The 24602-nt window shown below is 28.0% G+C and overlaps 1 protein-coding gene across 1 annotated transcript in view; it reads left to right on the forward strand.

Annotated features, from left to right (window-relative positions):
- The window catches only part of rho-6 (serine protease rhomboid 6), a 151159-nt gene that overhangs the window by 79249 nt on the left and 47308 nt on the right, over nt 1–24602 (forward strand). The gene's annotated exons all lie outside the window — the stretch shown is intronic.

Genomic DNA, 24602 nt, shown 5'->3' on the forward strand with positions numbered 1-24602 from the left:
GTCAACCTTTTCTACCAATTTTTCTATGGACCAACGTTCACAGCCGCGAACTTTTATTAAAAGTCTACGACGAATAAAAAAAAAAAGATGATAGTTTATACAAATTTTAAATCCTTGTAATACTACGAATTTAAAAATTTATCGATAAATTTTACAAAAATCACCTCAGTCGTTTGCTATTTATAATATAAATACAACTCATTAAGAATGTTTTTTATGTTATTTTTGAAAAAATTTATTATATATGTCATTTATAAAAAAAAAATATTTCAATTATATGAAATTATTATATATAGGACACCCTATTATATATATATATATATATATATATATATATATATATATATATATATACATATTACACATTGTATTATAATAATATTAAATAATAATAAATATTATTGTTTATAATATTATCATAATATTTTTTGTATAATATATGTTAATGTGTAATGTATTGTATAACATTGTATTATAATAATAAATAAAAAAAAATAATAATAGTAATAATAATGAAACTACGGGGATTGATTATAATATAAATTACCTGGAATTGTCTTTCATTTTGGCATTCGTTTCGCGTAACAAAAAGGCAAGAAATAAAGAAGAAATATGTTGTTACAAAAAAAAAATATCAAATAAAGCCATTTTCTCTCATGGGACTAATTTAACAGCATTACTCTTAGAAATAAAGTATGAGAAAATAGCATATCGGTTATATCTACGAGGGACACATATTTTCACAATATTACACAAATAACTTGGAAGAAAAGTAGTATACTATTTTCTCTTGTAATAAAGGAGCAAGTGCAGTTACGCGCTTCCACGACTCGTTGTAATCCGATTTAAGTAGTTCGACTCGGTTTCGTAGCCAAGCCCAGTAGCCAGAGTATCGTACAGTCAACCAAACCAAACCATCCAACCAGCCAGCCAGCCAGCCAGCCAGTCAGCCAGCCAACCAACCAACCAGCCAGTCAGCTAGCAGCCAGCGAGAGTCAGCAACCACTTTGCTTTAGAAACTTTAAATCGCGCATAAATTCGCGGTCAGCCGGTCATCGATCGTCCTTCACCGCGAATTCTAATCGAGTTTCCTTTAATTTTCAAACCTTCCCATTCCTTACTCCCCCTCCTCCTACTATTATCCTCATCCCGATGAAGTTTAGATGAGAGTTGGTAGTCATACCCTTCAAGGATTCAAATACACACATACGTACACGTCATATACGTATTATTCATACAATATATTGACCAACATTTGTAATTTCGAGTGACTAACCTTTCCCTACCATTCCCCCTCCTTCATGAAAAGTTTAGAACAATTTATCTTCTGAGTTAAATTTAAATGATAGTTCATCTATCAGATATTTTAACGCAAGGAATGGATTATTCGAAGATGAATATATTAAATATAATCGTTTGTAATTTGTTGTTCGTAGAAATGACTTCATGACAGGTGAAACAACGTTTTCAAATCCTATGATTTGAAATCCAACCACGTTACTGTTGTTTCGTCAATGTTAAACGTGTCATGCGTGTATAAATGCGAGTAGTGTGGTAGTAGTGTTGGTGATAGTAGGGGAAAATAAAAAAAGTGCCAACTACGAGGACGTTGTTGTCAGGTAAATTTGCGGTCCATTATCGAGCAACGCTAGACCGCAATAACGTCGATTCTCTCTCGTTAGCGTGATTTGCGGTGAGCCAACGGGAAATTAGCAACAAGGTCGAAGCTCGAAAGCTTCGTGTATAGATTCATCGTTTATGCCAGTACGTCAAGATTTCTCTTCTTTGTAAGCGATTAGAGGAATATTAACCGCAGTGAATGATTTTAATATATGTCGGAAATGTTAAGACCAATTACAATATTCAGATAATTAACAAAATAATTGAAAACGGAATAAGAACATTTTTTTTATATATTATTTTATATGTAATATATTATAAATATTATTATTTACATTATTTTATTTACATTATTATTTATTATTATATTATATCATAACATTATATTTATTATTATGTAATATTATTATATAACATTTTATTAATTTATTATTTACATTATTATTTATTATATTTTTCTTTCCCATTGTTATATTATTAAATATAATAGAAATTAATTCGTTAAATTGATATTTAATTATTTACAATTTTCGTTTTCAATATAAATAATAATTGTCTATCATTTTATAACATTTAACTCATTACTCGACAATGACCTTTTTATGTGGCGCATTTTCAAAATTTTTTTTGAATATAACTGCAACTTCAGAATGAAATTATTGGTTAAAAACATGAAATCGTACCTCGCGCATTATGAAAATATTAAGAATTCTCACTATTTTATTTTAAATCCATATATTGTAAGTTAGTGTAATAAGCGTAATTATAAAATAATTTGTATATTTAAATAAAAAAAAAAAAAAACAATTGTTGCAAAAATAGCTCTATTTGATTAGTATGAATTTCATTAAACAGTTAATTTAATCTTTTTTTTTTGCATTTTCGTATTGTTGCAGGTAATGGGTTAAGTATCAAATACTTACGATTATAAATTGATCAAAATGGTTCTAACTATTAAAAAGATTACAAGAATTCGTGTATTTGTTGTAAAAAGAAAGTAAATGCCAAACTATTCTATTCTTAATAACAAAACAAACGTAGAAAATGAATGTATTAATTATTACGCGTATAGAAACTGCAACACTTGTGTGTTATGCTTCGTTATGAAACGTCATACGTAACAAAACTTTTATTTTAGTTCCCTGATGATAGGCAACCACATGTACACGCATGTATCGAAATGCAATTTACGTAGGAATCGACGTTATTGACAAAGCATAGAGTGTTGCCTATTCCCAGGTGCAATACTCTCGATGCTAATAAATAGATAAATAAATAAATAATAAAGAGCATAAACTCTTTGAATAAATAATTAAATAACTTATTACAAAAATGTTCTTAGAGTTAAGATGAATATATTACCTAATGAATTACTTTAACGTTTTGATATATTTCTTTTTTTTCCTTTTTGCTCCAACGAAGTGTTTCTCGATTTTTTAATGTGAATGAAAAAATAAATGGGTAAAAAAAAAATTTGCAATTTTATCGTTTATCTCGTACACGATTCTGAAGAAAGTAATAGTATATATACTTGCAACAATAAAGTTGAAAATGCGGACGAATGTTTAGCGCCTTCCAACATTTTCAACGATTTATCGAGCTTTAGTAGCAGGTTCGAAGGACGTATCAGGGGGTGTGGGAGGGGGACGAGGAGAGGGGGATGTTGAAAAACGTTGAAGAAGGAAAAAGAAGGTATACGTGGTGTACATATATATAGTAGTAAATACGCGATTTCGTTCGTTTTAAAGTTCGATTCTACCTCTTCCTGCGAAAGAGAGGATGCGAGCTCATAAAGTCTTACCTTCCGCTTGAATTCTCTCAAACGTCCCGAGAAAACTCGTGACGCGATCTTTCAGTTATTTTTACGGTACTTTGCCATTCGTATTTCAACCTCGTCCTAAAGATCTTTAACGTCCTACGAATCGGCCGTACTCAAGAGGGTACTTCCATCTTTTTTTTTTTTTTCCTTCTTTTTTATGTACGTATGTATGGATCATTTATTTTAATAGTGGTGTGTAAATCTATCTTGTTTCTTTTTTTTTTTTTTTTAAATAAGATCACATAATTCGTGTGATTAATTCAGCGTAAATTTTTTATTCATAACTTGTGTTAATATTTAATATCTTTAAAAAAAAGTGTCAGATGTTTCGTTTAAATTAAAATTGGCCAATTAAAAAAAATTGAATAGCGTTTGATTATAAAAGTGATGCAAGTCCAGTTTCTATAGAATCACGTGGTTAGAAATATTTAATTTTTATTTAAATAAATTTAAAGAAAATTTACTTAAATTCAGTTAATGGAATGAACATACGAGAAACTTTTTAAACGTGGTTTCAAATTACATTTTTATTTCTTAGTATCTTTAGTTAGATTTAACAATATATAAATATAATTAACATTCAAAATAAAAGTTACAACACTTATTTTATTTTTTGTTATTATTTAGAAACAAAATTGGATTAATATATAAAATATATTTTAAGTGATATTTAATTTTTCATAATAGAAATTATAAATGATTAATTTTTTATTGATATTTAATTTTTTTATATAATTAAAATTAAATGATATTAACTAATAACTAATTATGAAAATGTTGTAAGTGTTCATTTACAGCTCGTAAATATATATTATTTTAATTAAATTAGCTTAAAAGTAATTTATATAATCAAATTATATATTTATAAGTTAATAGAAACATTGCCAGATTTGATATCATTAATTTACTTTTTTGAATTGATTAATAAACTGACTTTTAATTTTCGGTAAACAATAAAAAATGGATTTGTAACACTTTTAAAATAAACAGTCCATATACATATATATATATCTTTTTTAAACGATCTCAGTCGTAAAGTTTACGTAAGATATTTCTTTTTCCTCCCACGATGTGTAATCGTTGTTATTTTTCTTTATATTTTTATACGATAAGAATTATTGAATGAAAAAGTATAGCGATAGAAAAACTTTTACTTTCAAGTATATTTCTACATAAAAAAGTGGCATTTTAAAATTGGTTTTAAAAAATTTCTGTTATACATTAACCCCTGGAATATTTTTTACAATTCAAACTAATATACGTGAGTGTTTATCCGATAATATATTGATAAGAGGATAAAAAATATCTGTTTGTTGTTTTTTTTTTGTTTTAAATACTGACCATCTATTTAAAATATTTACAGTATTTATGTTTAATATTTAAATATTGACAAATCACAACTATGCAATAATAATATTTTCTTATAAAATATTATATTTGATCGAATAATTAACAATTTTATATTAATTGTAGAAACATTTCATTTGTATTATAGTTTAAAAAAGAGAATCCTCCTAGAAAAAAGCACTTTGTATCTAATTTTAAATGACGATCAAATAATTCACAATTTTATATTATTTAATCGTAGAAACTATATCTAATAACTATCTATATCTAATAAATTAAATTATAATCATGAAAACCATCCGTTTGTATTATAGTTTAAAAAAAATAGAAAAAACCCTCCTAGAAAAAGCACTTCGTATCTAATTTTAAATGACCTACTATTTTCTCAGATACATTATCTTCCTATTTGAAGTTTAATCTAACAATGAGACGTATGATCAAGATAACGTCTTTCGAAAGCATATTTGCTAACATGCATCAAGAAACGTTCCAAGTTTATTCTAACGCACGCCAAAGTAAGATAGAAAGAAAGAGAGATAGAGAGAGTAAGATAAAGATAAAACAATTCTTTAAGATTTAACATCACTTTACCGATCAAGGTACTCTAAGGAGCTAAAATTCTCTCGTCTTATTTTATTCCACGTTATTTTCGATCGAACGAACGAACGAACGAACGTTCGGACGTGAGAGAAAATGAAAGGTCGAGTATAAAAGGTTAAAGGCTCGAATATACGACCTAGAAGGGGGGTTAGGGGGGAAAGAAGAAAAAAAAATAGAAGAAAGAAAAAGAGAAAGGAAGAGAAACGAAAAAAACAAAGAAAAAAAAAAGAAGTGGTAGAAGGAAAGAGTTAGGTAATCCGCGTTGGCACTATTTTCACGTCGGCAACGTTATTTGCGGGATATTTTAAAGTATCCTAGAGAAAATAAGGGGGATAGTTTGGATGAAGAAAAGCAACCGTGGGGTTCTAACTCGACGATATACGATGTCAAACCTCCCCCTCTCTCATCTACCCCCAAAAAGGGATTCCACCACTTTTCTCTGTAATTTTAACGGATGAGCTGATAAAGGGAGTCGCTATTTTCATTCTCTTTCTCTCTCTTTCTCTTTCTCTCTATATTTCTCTCTTTCTCTTTTACTAACACTCTACTCTTTTGTTATGTACGAATAAGCATAGTTCGACAAAGTTCAGAGATTTCAAAGCTCGTTCGCTCTTTCGCGCGTTCGTTCATTCGTTCGTTACCCCTTTTCCTAAGTTCCTTTTCAAACTCGTTTAAAGGAATAAAAAAAAAAAGAAAAAAATCTGATGTATATATTGTTAAAATATTAAATAAATTTAAATGCGTCATACATCGTAAGTTAGATATTTCTACGCTAATGGTTTTATTTCTAGTTAATTTTTAACCCTTTGAGTGCTATGAACGTAAATATGCGTTTAGTAAAAATTACTAACCTTATCGCTCGAAACATATACGTGTTTGTTAATATTCATGTAAAATAGTTTAATATTTATATTAATTAATTAAATTATATTCAGAAACAAAAATTTCAATTATTAAATATAATTTATTATCAGAATCTGGTTAATAATAAATTATTCTGTTCCTACAAAACATTTTAGTTAGATTTAGTTAAAACATTTAGTATTCAACACTCAAAGGGTTAAGTAACTATTTTGAAAATAGAATAAATACGTTGTTTCTCACATATTAACCAGTTAATTATGATTGACGAGTATACTCGTCATGCGTATAAAGTAGTGATCATTGGCTATTTAAATTGTAATTTTTGAGAAAAACAAAACATATTCTCACATTTCAAGATATTTAGAATAATTTAAGGTCATGTTGGAATGAAACAAACAAATAAAAAATATAAATTATTTAAGATGAACTCATGCGTCCCCGTATGCACCAGCTGAACAGCTTATCAGTTCGCGTAACGAATTTATTTATGTACGAAAGACAAAAGTCAGAAAGTTGATTTATAAAAGGGTTTCCTTCAAGTATGGTCAGTCATGAGAGAAATGCATGACGTAACATATATATATATATTATTATTCTTATTAAAACGAAATTATTAATCATCGGTTAAGTCAACGATTTCAACAATTATTCATCTCATATCATAGTATTCGTAATTTTAATTATTATTTTATAATAAATAAATTTTATAAATAATATTTAATTATAATTTTGTTTCTCTCGTCTTATTAAAAAAAACCCCCCCAAAAAAAGAAGAACAGTGACAGTAGGAAGTGGTAGTGTTGATGGTGGGGCATCTATGAAAAAAATAGAGTTCAAGTAAGAAGAGTTATATACAAAAAAGAAGATGAAGAAGAAAAAATGAGGAAAATAAAAGAAGAAAAAAAAAGAACTAAATAAATAAAACAAAACCTAGGGAAAAATTGCAGGAGGAGGAATACGCACGCAACCAGTTGGAGCAAAAATTTTGATTGTATATGGGCGTGTAGGCATGTGTATGCGTGCGAATTCGTACATACGTATTATACAGAGACATACACATACATACATACGTAGATACATATAAATATGTATATATATATAGCATACTATTACCAGAGCGAACTAACGATATTTCATTAGAAAGTACGAGCTGGCAAATGCTTTTATTAAAAACCGTGCGAATCCAACGTTGTAAAAAGCACCACCGGCGGGGTGGGTCTCCGTGGCCAGGGTGAGACCGCGTGGATTTATGCGAGAATAGAATCGAGAGAAAAATTTCTGATCGCGTGCTTTTTCATTCGAGTTTTGCGGTAGAGTCGCGACGCCGACGTCTACTACCGTCGTCTACGAATACGTTTACGAATACGATTACGAATACGTTTACGGTGGCTACGTTTACTTCTCTTTCTTCATCCTTTTTTCTCCTTTTCCTACCCCTATTCCTCCTCTTTCTCATCCTTTTAACCGATAGTTCGAATATTACGCGGTTTTCCAGTTACGTCCTGTTCTCTTTCTCTGATTTATCGACTTTATATTTCTTTTTTATATTTTTACTGGTTGTTTTCTACTACTCGATGATAATTTTCAACCAATAGAAAATGTCTAATAATTCATTTCTCTCATTTCTATCCTCGTTTATATAACTTTTTATTCATGGTCTTTTTTTTTTATCCTTCTTACGCGATCCCTTTTTTTTTTTAATTATCATGTTTGATAATTGAAAATTTATGTATATGCTAATTGTATTATCATATGCTCTAATAGAAATAGAAATATATTTTTTATTTTTAAATTAATAATACATTCACAAGAAAAGAAAATGTTAACTTTTATTTCGTAATAATAATATCATAAACTTAACAAAACGATTCATAGACTTGAATAATTTCTTTCATGTAGAAATTTGTGTATTAAAATACTTTACATTTGTTAACATTAATTTAACATTTCAAGTAATATTATTAAGAAAATTAACTTAATTTAATTTACATTTAATATAAGTACTCTTTATACGTGCATATATTAATTCAAAATTTCGCGGTAGGTACCCACACATATACACACTTACATATATTATACATTACGTAAATTTCTGATGTCAGAATATTTTAACTCTGCGGTATAAAAATTACTATAAAAACACGTATCTGAGTCAAAAAATCCAAAAAAAGATACCTTATAATAATAATAGTAATAATTTGTAAATCAAATTATACTAACATCGATAAAATCAATTCCTGTATATACATAAAAAAAAAAAAAATAAAACTAAAAAAATAAAAAGGAACTAGAAAAAAGACAGAGAAACAAATAGAAATTCGAACAAGTATCGAAAGAGAAAAAAAAACAGGTTTAAAAGTGAAACACAAGTAAGTAAATAAATACAAAGTTTAAAAGAGGAGGATGTTGCGAAACTATCGATCCCCCTTTGACTTCCGGACGACTAAGATTCAACGAATCGAAATGGGAATCACGCGCGAGCCACTCCCAAAGGGGTCAGACCTCGATAGATTACGAAATTTTCAAGGAAATCGTTACGGTCCCTTTTATTTCATATTCTCTGTCTCTTTCCTTCCTTCCGACCAACCATCCCCCCCCTTTCTCTCTCTCTCTCTCTCTTTCACTCTCTCTGGTTCTCTTGTTCTCATTTTTTTTTTTCCCTTTTTTTTCACCAACCGATCATTCACACGGATTTTTTCTTCATTTATTTTCGAATCCCGGCAGCAGCAGTGCTCCTATTACCCTCCCCCACCACCACCACCACTACCACTGCCACAACCCTTCGATAGGTCTCTCGTAATTTTCATGGAACTGCAATTTCTCTCCCCCCGGAAACGTTTAAATCTCCCGCTTTTACTACTCCCTCCCCTATCTCCCTGCCCCCCTTTTCTTTTTTTCTCTCCCGAATTTTTTTTCTTCTCTCTCTCTCTCTCTCTCGTTTTGTTTTCTTTTTGTTTTATTTTTTTTTACTGTACTTTTTTCTCTTTTTTTCAGCATACAACCAGAACCCTCTGCTTTCCCCTTCCCCTTCCAGTTTCCGCGTCCCATTGGTTGGACAAAGTTCTAGATATTTTAAACCGAGGGCAACGCGTGTACCTACCTACCTACCTACCTACCTACCTACCTACATATCTACATACTTACCTAGCTACCTACCTACGCAAACCACATTTATGTAGGCCGAGATTTGTGCATTTCGAGTAGAGATTCGCATGCAATGGACTCATGGTTCGTAATACATGCGATCGTTCAAAGCAACGAGCGTACGTGCCGTTTGAGAACCACCCTTAAACCTATATAGATATAACCTTATACGTAGGTATGTAGGTAGGTAGGTAGGTAGGTATACATTTCGTATACGCAATAGGTGCCAATTTATTATAACAAAGCTCGTCTAAACTCAATCTCGACTTAATTGTCAATTTCAATCTTATAAATCCTTAATCTGATAAATCTTCTAATGGAATTTTACACTTTAATGATTAAATTGTTATTTGTTGTTTCAATATTATTGCATTCTTATTAGTTGTGTGTGTTTTTTTGTACAATTTACTTTTTCTTTTTTTGATGTAGTACATCGAATTCTTACTGTTTCGGAAATATTCGACAAAAAAATAGTTTTTTTCCATATCATTTATTGTTAATAAGTTTTGGAAATGTTTATACAACAAAAATGAATGAGAATTAAGTTAATTATGGCATAATAAATTAATGGAATAAGGGTTGAAACAATTTTATGTGGTTTTTGTTTTTCGAAGGTTATAAAAATCAAATGCTATTTAATTCTCTTCAAAATAATTTCTTAATAAATCGAAAATGTTTTCTACAAAACTCATCAACGTTATAATATCTGACAGGATAATAAATTTTGTGAATTTTTATAGAAATTATATAACATTATAAATATATGTATATTGGTAAAAAGATTTGATTTATTTTTCGAATTAATTGAGAAATCATTTCCATGTATATGAAAATTTTCTGTTAAAATACACGTTTGATAATATACACGTAACTAAAATTGTCTATTCGTTTAATTGAAAACGTTGCAACGAGCAAAGTTGAAAATTACGAGCGAGATTTAAACGTCCTATGGGTTGTGTCTTTCAAGATTCCCATGAGTCTCGCGTGACTTGTATATCGTTTGAATAATATTCGAATGTAGAAAACTCGTTTGTATATTATGCGTTAGATGAACAGAATATTTGTTTCTCATGAGAATTTCAAAAGAGCGAAAGAGAGAGAGAGACACTCTCAAGTGTCATATCCATCATTTAGGATTTTGTCTACGACCCAAAATAAAAGAAAAAAAAGTAAGTTGATCTTGAAGCTAAATTGCAAGATGATACAATAATTTAATCTCTTTAATCTCTGCGAATAATTTTCTTTCTTGTACGCGAATATAATTTACCTTAACTTTTTCATTTTTGTCTCTCTGTTTATGTGTTGGCGTTACAATTTTTCACCTATTTAATTTAATTTCACTTAACGTTAGTTACAGCAATGTAAATTACGGTCATACGTTACTACGTTATCTTCTAATATCATTTTAATGTTACGCAAATTAAAAAAGAATAAATAAAAACGCAAAAAGACAAGTAGTTTTTATTACACGTACCAATCGATTGAACTTGAAAATTGTATCATTTAATATATGTATATATATATCGAATAATTTCAATCAAATTTATCCGTAATAAAATACGAATAATTAATATTATTAAAATATAATAATAATTATTGTAAATAAATACGATAAATAGAAATTGAACTTCAATTTAAAAGATTATTTGATAAAATAATAGAGATACTTTTTAAATTTAATAAATAATCAAATAGATAATTTAAAAAACATTAAAGCTAATTTTTAAAATAAATAAAGATAATTGTTTTTCTTAATCGTGATAAAATCGTAATGAAAAAAAAGAGAATAATAAAAAAAAATCACAAGAAATTTTGTCGGTTATTGGAAAGATTTTTCTTTTTTTTTTTTGGCTTTGCATTTTAATACCGTTCCGTTTTTTTTTCTTCTTTTTCTTTTCTTTTCTTTTTATTTGTTCCTGCGAAGAAAGAAAATAAAGTTTTGGAATAGTTTTGATAACACGAACGTTTGAGCTTCTTCCTTCCTTTCTCCTCCTCCTCCTCCTCCTCCACCTTTTCCTACCCCGTTCCTTTCTTCCTCTTTCATTCTTTCTTCTTCTATGTTCTCTCTGTGTTCCCCGTTTTCTTTCATTGATCCAACAGTACCAAACTGTTGGAACACGAGCACCTGCACCTGCAGCTGTCGCAAACACTTTGGAGGAAGATTCGATAAAGTTTTTGGGGCTAGAGTAAAAGAAGAAGAAGAAGAAGAAGAAGTAGAAGAAGCAGAAGAAGTAAAAGTAGAAGTAGAGAACACAGAGAAAAAAAGTAGAAAGAAAGAGAAAAAAAGAAAGAATAAAACGTATGTTATACTTTTCTTCTTCGATTGCAAACTATAAAAGCTAGCTAGGTCATAGCAAATAGAGTAGTAGTATCTCGTAAAAATCCAGAATCATGGTGAATAGTTTTCAACCTTCATTCGATGAATCCTTTCTGTCTAAAATCATTATTATTGTTATTACTTTTGTTTTTATTGTTGTTATTATTATTGTTATTATTATTACCTATTGCGATGAGTATCTCTCTGTCGTTTTATTCCTTTGGTATTTCTGTAAACGTATAAATAAGTTAGTACATATATTTTTTATTAAATTATTTGACTGTATATGTAATACTTACATAACATATTTAAAAATGTTATAGATTGAAATTTAGGGTTTTCAAAAATAAAATTCTTCGTAAAATCTTCGGTGCAAAACGCGATGAGGAAACGGGCAAATGGAGAGAACTCCATAACGTTGAAGTACATCGATTGTACAACAAACCGGACATTATCAACGTCGTAAAATCACGTCGATTAAGATGGGCTGGTCACGTGACTCGCATGGGGGAGGATCGAACGGCGTACAAAATATTGGTCGATATACCAAACGGGAAAAACCACTAGGTAGACCAAGACGTAGATGGGAGGATAATATTAGAAGAGACCTGAAAGAAATAGGATACGAAGACCGCGAATGGAAGGATCGCGCTCAGGGGCGGGAACAATGGCGAGATTTGGTATTTGCGGCAATGAACTTTCGAGTTCCTAATGCTAGTTAATAATAATAATGATAATAATAATAATAATAATAATAGATTGAATTATCGTAAAGAAGGACATTTAAAATAATTTTTATATTATATGCAAGTTGATTAAAAAGTCTTGAATTTGAAAAAAAAGAAATAAATTTAAATTAGATAAGAAACATTCATTTGTTTGTTTTAATGGAAAATTGGTATTTGACTGAAATAAAAATTATTTTGTAGATAGAGAACTTTTCAACCGATTAATTGAATTACCTATAAATGGATGACGGTGTTTTTTTATGGAATAATTTTCTATAAAAATATGTATGTATAGAATTTAATTTACAAATATTGAATTTATTGTTAAATTTAAAAATGTGTCAGTGATTTATTTGAATTTAAGGATACTAATTATTATTATTATTATTAATTTTGACATATTAGAAAAATATATAAATATATCAACAAAAAATAATATGAATTTTGCAATACAATTATTTTCTAAACAATAATACATAATTTATAGAAGTTGTTTGAAAATGTAATATGCGTGTCTTTTAATCCCTCATACACTTACACACATTCGTACTATACAGATATAGTTAGAATAGTACGCAATTCTCGATTTACATGATCCAAATTCGACTATGGGATCCTATGCAAAGCGTACGAAATGAATTTGATTAAGTCGAATGATCGAATGCAAATTGTCAGCTTCGTTCGTACTAGGATATCATCTTGTCTCCTAGTAGTAATCCTTTTTACTTTTCTTTTTTTTAAATTCTTTAAACGATAACGATGACAACGTCAATGACATGACGACGAATTTGACATGACGACGTTTAGACAAGTTAAGTGAATCTGTTGGTAACGATTTTACCGTAGCGTGAAATTTCAACGAGTTAAAACTAAATTGTAAAGAGAAAGAGAAAGAAAGAGAAATGGATAATACGATTTCCCAATAAATTTTTCTTCATCTCTTCATTTTTTCAAAAAAATATTATCATCAAAATATTATTATTCTATATATTATATATAATACATAATCGAAGTATATATTTATGAAATATATCTTACCGAACAGGTATAATTAAATAAATACTGGTATATATATATATATATATATATATATATATATATATATATATTTACTATTTCTTGTAACAAGAAATGTAATTAAAATAACCTTCTAAGGTTAATTCAACGAATTGTGATAAATGTACATGTAATGACGTTAGATATTGTAATAACTTTTTAATAAAAATTTTCATTAAAACGGTCCAGATTGTTACAGCTTATTCCAAAAAGTTTGAAATTTTCGAATTAAAGACGTGTGTATCTATATTTATAATTTTAGAGAAATTTTAATGTATTTGTATTTTTAAAATGTCTCGAAACTCTATCGTATAAATAAGTTAAAGAAACCATACTATTAAAATGTGATTTTAAATAAAAATCAGACGAGAATACTTAAGTCATTAACAGAACTAATCAAACATAACATACATATATAATTTTATATAATAATTAAATGGAAGGTATTTTTTTTTATGAATAAAAGGTACTAAATAACATTTATATAAGTTTATAGAAAATTTATAGTTTATTTACAATTTCAGGTACACCATTTATAAATTTAATAGTCTTATTAAATACACCATTTTCCTTTAAGAATTCAAGTTCAATCTGCAATAATTTCAAATGATCTCGTTGTGCCTTGGTACGGTCCTGCCTGATTTGTACAGGACCACGATATTTACATTTATTTTTTAAAATAGATATAACTTCATTTTTTGAAGCAAGAATGACACGTACAGGTCGAATTTTGTCAGAACACTCTCTACCTATTCTAGTAGGGCAAGAAATTATATGAACAGTTGGATCAATTTCATGAAGAATATTCTTAATCAAGAACTCCTCATAGAAATTCCGGATAAGCGATGAACATGAATAGTTTTCCTCCAGATTAAAGAGTATAATATTTGACGATCTTTTCTCTCTTTCCTCTATTTCATTAATGATTTCTTCCATATCAACAAATTTTGTCAAACGTTGCTTTAAATCATCTTCCACTCTATTCTTGACAGTAGAAATACGATTCATGATAATACTATAGTCAATTTCAAGTTTTTCAACGTCACTCTTTAAGCTTTTGAAGAAATCGTCCTTGAAACCCTCCTCGTAGTTGCATTGTTCTCGGTTAACCTCAGAAATGTTCCTAGTAAGATGGTCATCGAACTTGGTCGTATGCAAAAGATGATCTGATCTCAAAAAACAAGTTGGATCTGATGCAATATTACGGTTATTGCTAATAAATGGTTTAACAAACTCCATGTCACGTCCGCAATGCATTTCCATAATTTTATAAGATATAATCAAATTATGAACACGTTAAGATTCAAACTAGAGAGATTCGAAGAGTATAAAAACTCGTCCGACTTCACCGATGTTTATAACAAATCTAACATACTATAAATATATACTCCCGTATATATATATAGAAATACCTAAACTTTCCCATAATTAAAATCAAATTTGTCGATATATTGTGTAATAAGATATTAGTTGATAAGGAAAAATACTTTTCTGTGTTATTCATTGTTCAAATCTCTTAATGATGCGATAAGCTAATGACGTCAGGTCTTCTAAATGTCTTTTTTATTCGATTATTTTTTTCCCCTATGGAATTTGATTTCTTTTTTTGTATTCTTTTTTTAAATTTGGATTCATACGTTCATTTAATATAATTTTAAACTGTTCAATGAAGTCTAAATATTATTCACTTAAACTTATTTTAATAAAAGTTGAAAAAGTTTAAACAAAAACTTAATTTATCGTAATGTCATTGGATGTACAATATTTTTGGTTGATCCTCCAGGAGTATACACAAACAAATTCGATGGTTTTTCAACCCTGGAACACGCAACATATAATTAGCTGTGAGAAAAGCACGGAGAGTTGATTAATATTTTAATATCTTTAGCATTATTTGAGTAACTTCTTCAAACACTATTTAGATTTTAATGTAATATTTCAATTAGCACACGATTTTTTGTAATACAATAATAACGCGAAGAAAACAATAAGAGAAATATATCGAAAATATCGAAAAGTATAATATCAACAAAAAATATCGACTAACCTATAAACTTTTGGTATAACAATTTATAAATAAAAAATTAATTAAATAAACAATTTAAATTGGACCGAATTGTAAATCTTAACCATTCTCGAATCCACCTCAAGACACACAAAAAATTTCATTAAAATCGGTCCAGCCGTTTAGGAGGCTTTCAATTACAGAAACGTGCACAGAAGAAATATATATATATATATAATTTATTTTATTTTATTTTTTTGGTGAAATTACAATAATGTTCGATTATTGAAAAATTATTAAACGTTAAAATATTTTCTAAAATATGGTATTTCAAATTAAATCAGTTTTGTTCCTTACTGTATATAGATAGGTATATATGTAATAAAGATATATAAGTAGAATGGAAATATATAATAGAATTGGAAAAAAGTGGTTATTTTATGAGAAAAGAAAGGGGTATACGGTTTTTAATCTTCCGATATTCATTCGTTCGACGACAAATTACTGGCCACCGGAGTAATAGAACTTTGGAGAAACTGTAGTAATCGTAGCATTCATTCCCGATAATTACAACAGCTGCGCCAGCAAGAACTCAGCGTGTTACATTATGTTGCTTTAGTTTGCACGTTGTACGAGTTAATCGTTATTAGCCGTTCGAATAATTCCTGTTAATGCGATTTCGAATGCTCGTTAATGTTCTCGCCTCGTATATAGATATATATATATATACAATCTATGAATGATCATTATAGTACTTTGTACTGTCCTTGTTATTTTTCATTAATAAATATATACCATGCATATTACATACTATATAATACATATGCCAAACAATTCATCAATATGCCTACATATATTACATTAACATATTATTATTATTATTATTATTATTATTATTATTATTATTATTATTATTATTATTATTATTATTATTATTATTATTATTATTATTATTATTATTATGTTAATACTAACGTATTAGTTCTTACATATAATATTACATACTATTAACAATCGACATGCGTTAGATAATCATGAAAACTGAAATCGATATAGCATCATATCAATTAGCAAAGATAATGAAGCAAAATAGAAATATACTAAAAAAAATATTTATTTACAAAGGATTAATGTATCGGATATAATAACAAATACGTTCGTTATATATTAAAACATCTTCAAATTATAATCATAAATATAAATAATAATAGTAATAATATGAACGTACATTATTATATGTATACAGGGTGTCCCATATAATACTTTTCACGATTTTTCAAGTACTTGCAATAACCTGACAAAAAAAATACTTTAAACCAAAGTTGATCTAATTTTGATTGACTATATATTGCAATGAAAAAAGTTAAAGAAGAATTGTTTTTTGTAATGTTTTTTAAGACTACCTTTAGTTTTTTAAATGACACCCTATATTTTTGGCTTTACAGTATTATAACTCGTATTAATATGAATTCAATGAATTAATATACTATAAACTTAGGATATTGTAGACCATAGGATGACTTATGTATTGTAATAATAATTATATATATAATACTAAAAATAATAATTATTTTTATAATGATCATTGAACTAAGGGTAAAATAAAGAATGATAAAAATTATTTGAGAGTTAATGTAGGAAGTATAGGAAGAACAACTCGTTTCAATAACGTTTTAACGTTGTTCCTCTTTCCTCTCTCTCTCTCTCTCTCCCTCCCTCCAACCTTTCCTCCCTTTTTCCTCTCTTTTACCTCAACCCCCGTAGACCAAGTTGCTGCTCGAGGGGATGAAAAAACGAGCGAGCTTATTAACGAACTTGAGATTGCCGTTGAGCTCGTTGCGCTTCGCGATTGGAATTCGTAAATCGAGGTAACTTTCCGGTGAAAATAACCGTGATGAAAGGGTCGAGAGGCATGTTTCTATGGTACGGTACCTACCAATCCTCTCTCTCTCTCTTTCACCATCGTTTTATCGGCCGCGTATCGCTCGTACAACCCAACTTCGGAATTTACATTGTAAAATAACCTTGTGGTTGGAGACATACTGGTTCTATGTACAATGTGAGAATTGGCTTTGTTTTATATTATATTTAAAATGAAAAAAAAAGAGGAAATAATATTAACTATAATATTATATATCAATCAATAATATATATATTTATGTGGTTTTCCATAACGCGTGTTTTTCTATGTTATTGTAATCAAATTTTAATTAACGCGTCGTATGAGTTTTGTAAGTCAAGGTTCGTCGTTAATTGAATTTTTGTTAAAGAATTTTAATAAATACGCGTTTTACTTGTAGAGTTAACCTTTTTTATTAATATTATTATTACTATATGTATTATATTTTCTTTACCATTTAAAAACATAAATAATATTTAAAAAGTAATTTGAAAACTTTTTAAAAATATATATACAAATTTTAATTAACGCGTCCTACGAATACTATATGCCGTGGTGGTCGTTATTTCATCTTTTTTTAAAGTACTTTAATAAATACAGTTAATTTTTTTATATCTTCCTTACTATTTTAAAATAAATAATATCTAAAAAGTAATTTAAAATTTGTATGTCATTTAAATATATATTTATATTTATGAAATAAAAATTGACGTTCCCAAGGGATATAAGCTTTGATTAAGATCTTAAATTTTGATAAGTTCATTTATTTGTACACATTTATTTCCTTGCATAACCGGTGGAGATCCACATTATCGGATCAAAGCAAATAACAATTCCTAATTAGGATAATGTAAAGAAAAATATATATACATATATATAAAGAAAAAAGCAAGTTTATTATAGTTAATCTAGTTTAAACGTCGTGCTCAATGAATGTATATTTATATATATATATATTAGGGTGGATCAAAAAAATTAATTATTTTTTTTTTACAAGTGCCACGGCAAAATGGGTTGTTAGACACCTTAAAAAATTCTCACCAAATATGAGCTCTTAATTTTAATAGAAAGATCCTCCGAATCGCAGTTTTTTATTTTTTTCTCAGTCCAATAAAATAAATAAATTCATCCCTCATCATTAATTGATTGTACAGAAAAATGTTATGGAAGAATTTTGTAGGAAATTTAATGCTCTACAAAAAATTAGGCGTTCAAAAGATATTCAAAGACAGAAATCAGTACACATGAAAGTTTGATGATGAATAAAAAATCAAAGATGAACCAAAAACATTGTACATCCAATGACATTACGATAAATTAGGTTCTTGTTTCAACTTTTTCAAATTTATTAAAATAAGTTTAAGTGAATAATATTTAGACTTCAATGAACAGTTTAAAATTATATTAAATGAACGTATCAATCTAAATTTAAAAAAAAGATACAAAAACAGAAAACAAAATCTATATGGGAAAAAAATAATCGAATATAAATGACATTTAGATGACCTGACGTCATTAGCTTATCGCATCATTTAGAGATTTGAAAAATGAATAACAAAAAAAGTATTTTTCCTTATCAACTAATATCTTATTACACAATATATCGACAAATTTGATTTTAATTATGGGAAAGTTTAGGTATTTCTATATATATATACGGGAGTATATATTTATAGTATGTTAGATTTGTTATAAACATCGGTGAAGTCGGACGAGTTTTTATACTCTTCGAATCTCTCTAGTTTGAATCTTAACGTGTTCATAATTTGATTATATCTTATAAAATTATGGAATTGAATTGCGGACGTGACATGGAGTTTGTTAAACCATTTATTAGCAATAACCGTAATATTGCATCAGATCCAACTTGTTTTTTGAGATCAGATCATCTTTTGCATACGAACAAGCCCATTGATAATAAATTCAAAAATGCATCTACTGTCTCGAACTGGAAGGATGACCATCTTACTAGGAACATTGCTGAGGTTAACCGAGAACAATGCAACTACGAGGAGGGTTTCAAGGACGATTTCTTCAGAAGCTTAAAGAGTGACGTTGAAAAACTTGAAATTGACTATAATATTATCATGAATCGTATTTCTACTGCCAAGAATAGAGTGCAAGATGATTTAAAGCAACGTTTGACAAAATTTGTTGATATGGAAGAAATCATTAATGAAATAGAGGAAAGAGAGAAAAGATCGTCAAATATTATACTCTTTAATCTGGAGGAAAACTATTCATGTTCATCGCTTATCCGGAATTTCTATGAGGAGTTCTTGATTAAGAATATTCTTCATGAAATTGATCCAACTGTTCATATAATTTCTTGCCCTACTAGAATAGGTAGAGAGTGTTCTGACAAAATTCGACCTGTACGTGTCATTCTTGCTTCAAGAAATGAAGTTATATCTATTTTAAAAAATAAATGTAAATATCGTGGTCCTGTACAAATCAGGCAGGACCGTACCAAGGCACAACGAGATCATTTGAAATTATTGCAGATTGAACTTGAATTCTTAAAGGAAAATGGTGTATTTAATAAGACTATTAAATTTATAAATGGTGTACCTGAAATTGTAAATAAACTATAAATTTTCTATAAACTTATATAAATGTTATTTAGTACCTTTTATTCATAAAAAAAAATACCTTCCATTTAATTATTATATAAAATTATATATGTATGTTATGTTTGATTAGTTCTGTTAATGACTTAAGTATTCTCGTCTGATTTTTATTTAAAATCACATTTTAACAGTATAGTTTCTTTTAACTTATTTATAAAATCTCGAAGCATTTTAAAAATACAAATGCATTAAAATTTCTAGTTATTTAGAGACAGAAATCAGTACACATGAAAGTTTGATGATGAATATTTTTTGAATGCTTAATTTTATCGCCAAAACATAAGACACCATTTTTATATAGCAGTTAATTTCCTACAAAAATTTGTATTGCGCATTTTTTAATAGTCATTTATTGTCGAGTTATAAAATTCATAAACAAAAATGAAATTAAGAAAATTAGTTAATAAAATGAATAAACAAAAATATTTGCATAGTAGTTTATAGTATATACATTTTTTACTCATACATGCATTTCTTACTATAATATACACATATGCAAAAAAATGTATAAAGGATTTTTCAAAATATGTGGAAATAACTTTAAAGATAGTTTCAATGCTTTCGAATGAAAACAAAATGTTCGTAAAGTAAAGAAAAATTGAATAGAAATCAAATTCTATACGAGAAAAAAATAATCGAATGTAAATGACATTTAGAAGACCAGAAGTCATTAGCTTATCGCATCTTTTAGAGATTTGAAAAATGAATAAAAAAAAAATTATTTTTCTGTATCAACTTATATATTATTACACAATATATCAAAAAATTTGATTTTAATTATATAAAAGTTAAAATATGGTTAACAAACCCGACGAAAAAAAAATGGTACTTTTGTTACAAACATCGTTTAAGTCGGACGTGTTTTACAATATAGTGAAATTTTTGGTTTTCTAATTATAAAAGTAAATTTAAAGAAACAATAAAAAAAACGAAATCAAATTCTATAGGGGAAAAGTAATCGATTATAAATGACATTTAGATGACCTGACGTCATTAGCTTATCGCATCATTTAGAGATTTGAAAAATGAATAACAAAAAAAGTATTTTTCCTTATCAACTAATATCTTATTACACAATATATCGACAAATTTGATTTTAATTATGGGAAAGTTTAGGTATTTCTATATATATATACGGGAGTATATATTTATAGTATGTTAGATTTGTTATAAACATCGGTGAAGTCGGACGAGTTTTTATACTCTTCGAATCTCTCTAGTTTGAATCTTAACGTGTTCATAATTTGATTATATCTTATAAAATTATGGAAATGCATTGCGGACGTGACATGGAGTTTGTTAAACCATTTATTAGCAATAACCGTAATATTGCATCAGATCCAACTTGTTTTTTGAGATCAGATCATCTTTTGCATACGAACAAGCCCATTGATAATAAATTCAAAAATGCATCTACTGTCTCGAACTGGAAGGATGACCATCTTACTAGGAACATTGCTGAGGTTAACCGAGAAGAATGCAACTACGAGGAGGGTCTTAAGGACGATTTCTTCAAAAGCTTAAAGAGTAACATTGAAAAACTTGAAAATGACATTAAAATTATCATGAATCGTATTTCTACTATCAAGAACAGAGTGCAAGATGATTTAAAGCAACGTTTGACAAAATTTGTTGATATGGAAGAAATCATTAATGAAATAGAGGAAAGAGAGAAAAGATCGTCAAATATTATACTCTTTAATCTGGAGGAAAACTATTCATGTTCATCGCTTATCCGGAATTTCTATGAGGAGTTCTTGATTAAGAATATTCTTCATGAAATTGATCCAACTGTTCATATAATTTCTTGCCCTACTAGAATAGGTAGAGAGTGTTCTGACAAAATTCGACCTGTACGTGTCATTCTTGCTTCAAAAAATGAAGTTATATCTATTTTAAAAAATAAATGTAAATATCGTGGTCCTGTACAAATCAGGCAGGACCGTACCAAGGCACAACGAGATCATTTGAAATTATTGCAGATTGAACTTGAATTCTTAAAGGAAAATGGTGTATTTAATAAGACTATTAAATTTATAAATGGTGTACCTGAAATTGTAAATAAACTATAAATTTTCTATAAACTTATATAAATGTTATTTAGTACCTTTTATTCATAAAAAAAAATACCTTCCATTTAATTATTATATAAAATTATATATGTATGTTATGTTTGATTAGTTCTGTTAATGACTTAAGTATTCTCGTCTGATTTTTATTTAAAATCACATTTTAACAGTATAGTTTCTTTTAACTTATTTATAAAATCTCGAAGCATTTTAAAAATACAAATGCATTAAAATTTCTAGTTATTTAGAGACAGAAATCAGTACACATGAAAGTTTGATGATGAATATCTTTTGAACGCTTAATTTAATCGCCAAAACATAAGTCATCATTTTTATAGCGCAGTTAATTTCCTACAAAAATTTGTATTGCGCATTTTATAATAGTCATTTATCGTCGAGTTATAAAATTCATAAAGAAAAATGAAATTTTTTTGTCCTAAAATAATCAAACTTTAATCTTCAATATCATTCAAGTGGTGAGGTTTACGGAAAAAATATATAAGATACCTTTTTTGTAGAGCATTAAATTTCCTACAAAATTCTGCCATAACATTTTTTAGTACAATCAATTAATGATGAGGTATGAATTTATTTATTCTATTGGACTGAGAAAAAAAAAACTGCGATGCGGAGGATCTTCTTATTAAAATTAAGAGCTCATATTTGGTGAGAATTTTTTTAAGGTGTCTAACAACCCATTTTGCCGTGGCACTTGTAAAAAAAAAATAAATGATTTTTTTGACCCACCTTAATATATATTTATGTGTGTGTACATAAACAATACTAGCAGTTTACATTCTATCATAATCGAAAATTAATCGCAAAGTTCACCGCTAGTAATTCTATTCAGAGACGCATTTTAACGCATTGACTTTATCTGCGCCCAATAACGTGATACAATGGAAGCATTCAGTGCAATATACCCACCCTCTACTACCATCAATTCGATCTTTTGCAACAAGCTCTCTCGGACAAGTAAAGTAGATTTCACGGCCGTACGAGTTCACTGATATTGACTGAAAATTGTGAACAATGGAGACGCTCTGTATATGTCACGTTAAACTTACGATATATATCTATATTTATATATATTTATATTTATATATATTCTTTGTACGTGTATGTGTATGTGTTTGTGTCTGTATCTGAGAGGGTGGCAGGGAAAAAAACTTCACTTCCAATCTTCAATAGTCAAGCATACTTTTTCATTTTTTTTATCTTTCTATTTCTTTTTTCAATGTGGACACGAAACTTCATAGGAAAGAATTCCCAGAAAGATATCACGGTTAGATGGGATCAAACGGAATGAATGATTCCCCCTCCCCCCCTAATCCTCTTTTTTTCTTTCCTTCCTTCATTCCTGTATTCTTTTTCTACTTCTACTTTCGAACTCTTCTTTTTTCTTTCTTTTTTTTTTATCATTTCTTTTCTTTACCAAACGATACAGATATGGTAGGGTGGACGAACAGAAAGAGAATTCAATCCATAAATATAAACCATCGGAGCCAATTCCAGCTGTTCTTCTTGTCCCGTTCATCGGATGCCAATAGTAGTGTACCGGCCAGTGGGAAATCGTGTCTGTAATGTTTCCTTCTTCTACCTTTTCCATTTATACAATCCAAAACCTCTTTCCGTTTTTATTTCACTTAGAATAGCGTTATCGTCTTTTTTATCTTTTTTTTTCTTACTCTTGGATATCCATTGGTCTATTTTCTTTATCCTTCTTTCTTTTACCTTTGAAATGATCTGTTTTTTCTTTCAATTTTTTTGATCCATTAGAAGTACAAAAAATTTCATATCGACTAGATATTGGTGCCTGGAAATAGGCAATCCTTTATACGTCGGTAAATAATCTATCATTGAAGACCAAAAAAAAACAGTGTAGCTAACATTAAAAGATAGATAACATATGAACATTTATAACACATATATAATTTTATATGGGTTCAAAAAAACAAGTATACAAATAAAACTACAATAATGATATTAAATAAAAAAAAATTCATGGCTACAAAATGAAGAGAAAAATAAATTAATGACAACCGTATTATAATATATATTTATTTATAATCATAGTAATAATATTTATTGAAAATTATTAATAAAAAAAATACGAACTTAATGATATATTATATTTTAATCATTATTTTTCTCAAATGTTGTTATTAATGTTAATATCGTTGAACTACACTAAAAGAGACTTAATGCATTACACATTTATATTTACACGTAAAACAGGTATCTCAAAGAAAACTTACTTTTAGTAAATCTTGCATTAAATTGCATTGCATTTAAATTTCAAAAACTTAATATGTTTGTTTTTAGAAAATGTCAGTAACTTAACGTTTTCTCTAATAAGATAAATTATATTATATAACAAGTTTTTAAAGAAATGTAATTAATTCCACTTGACAATATTATTCTACTACTCTCTTCAAATTAGTTTAAATAATCGTGGAATGTGAAAATAGACATAGTTATTACTACTATTAGAGTAATAGTT

Source organism: Polistes dominula, unplaced genomic scaffold, assembly GCF_049000335.1.
Source record: "Polistes dominula isolate Pdom_NZ unplaced genomic scaffold, Pdom_raw_medaka contig_37, whole genome shotgun sequence".
Classification (NCBI taxonomy): domain Eukaryota; kingdom Metazoa; phylum Arthropoda; class Insecta; order Hymenoptera; family Vespidae; genus Polistes; species Polistes dominula.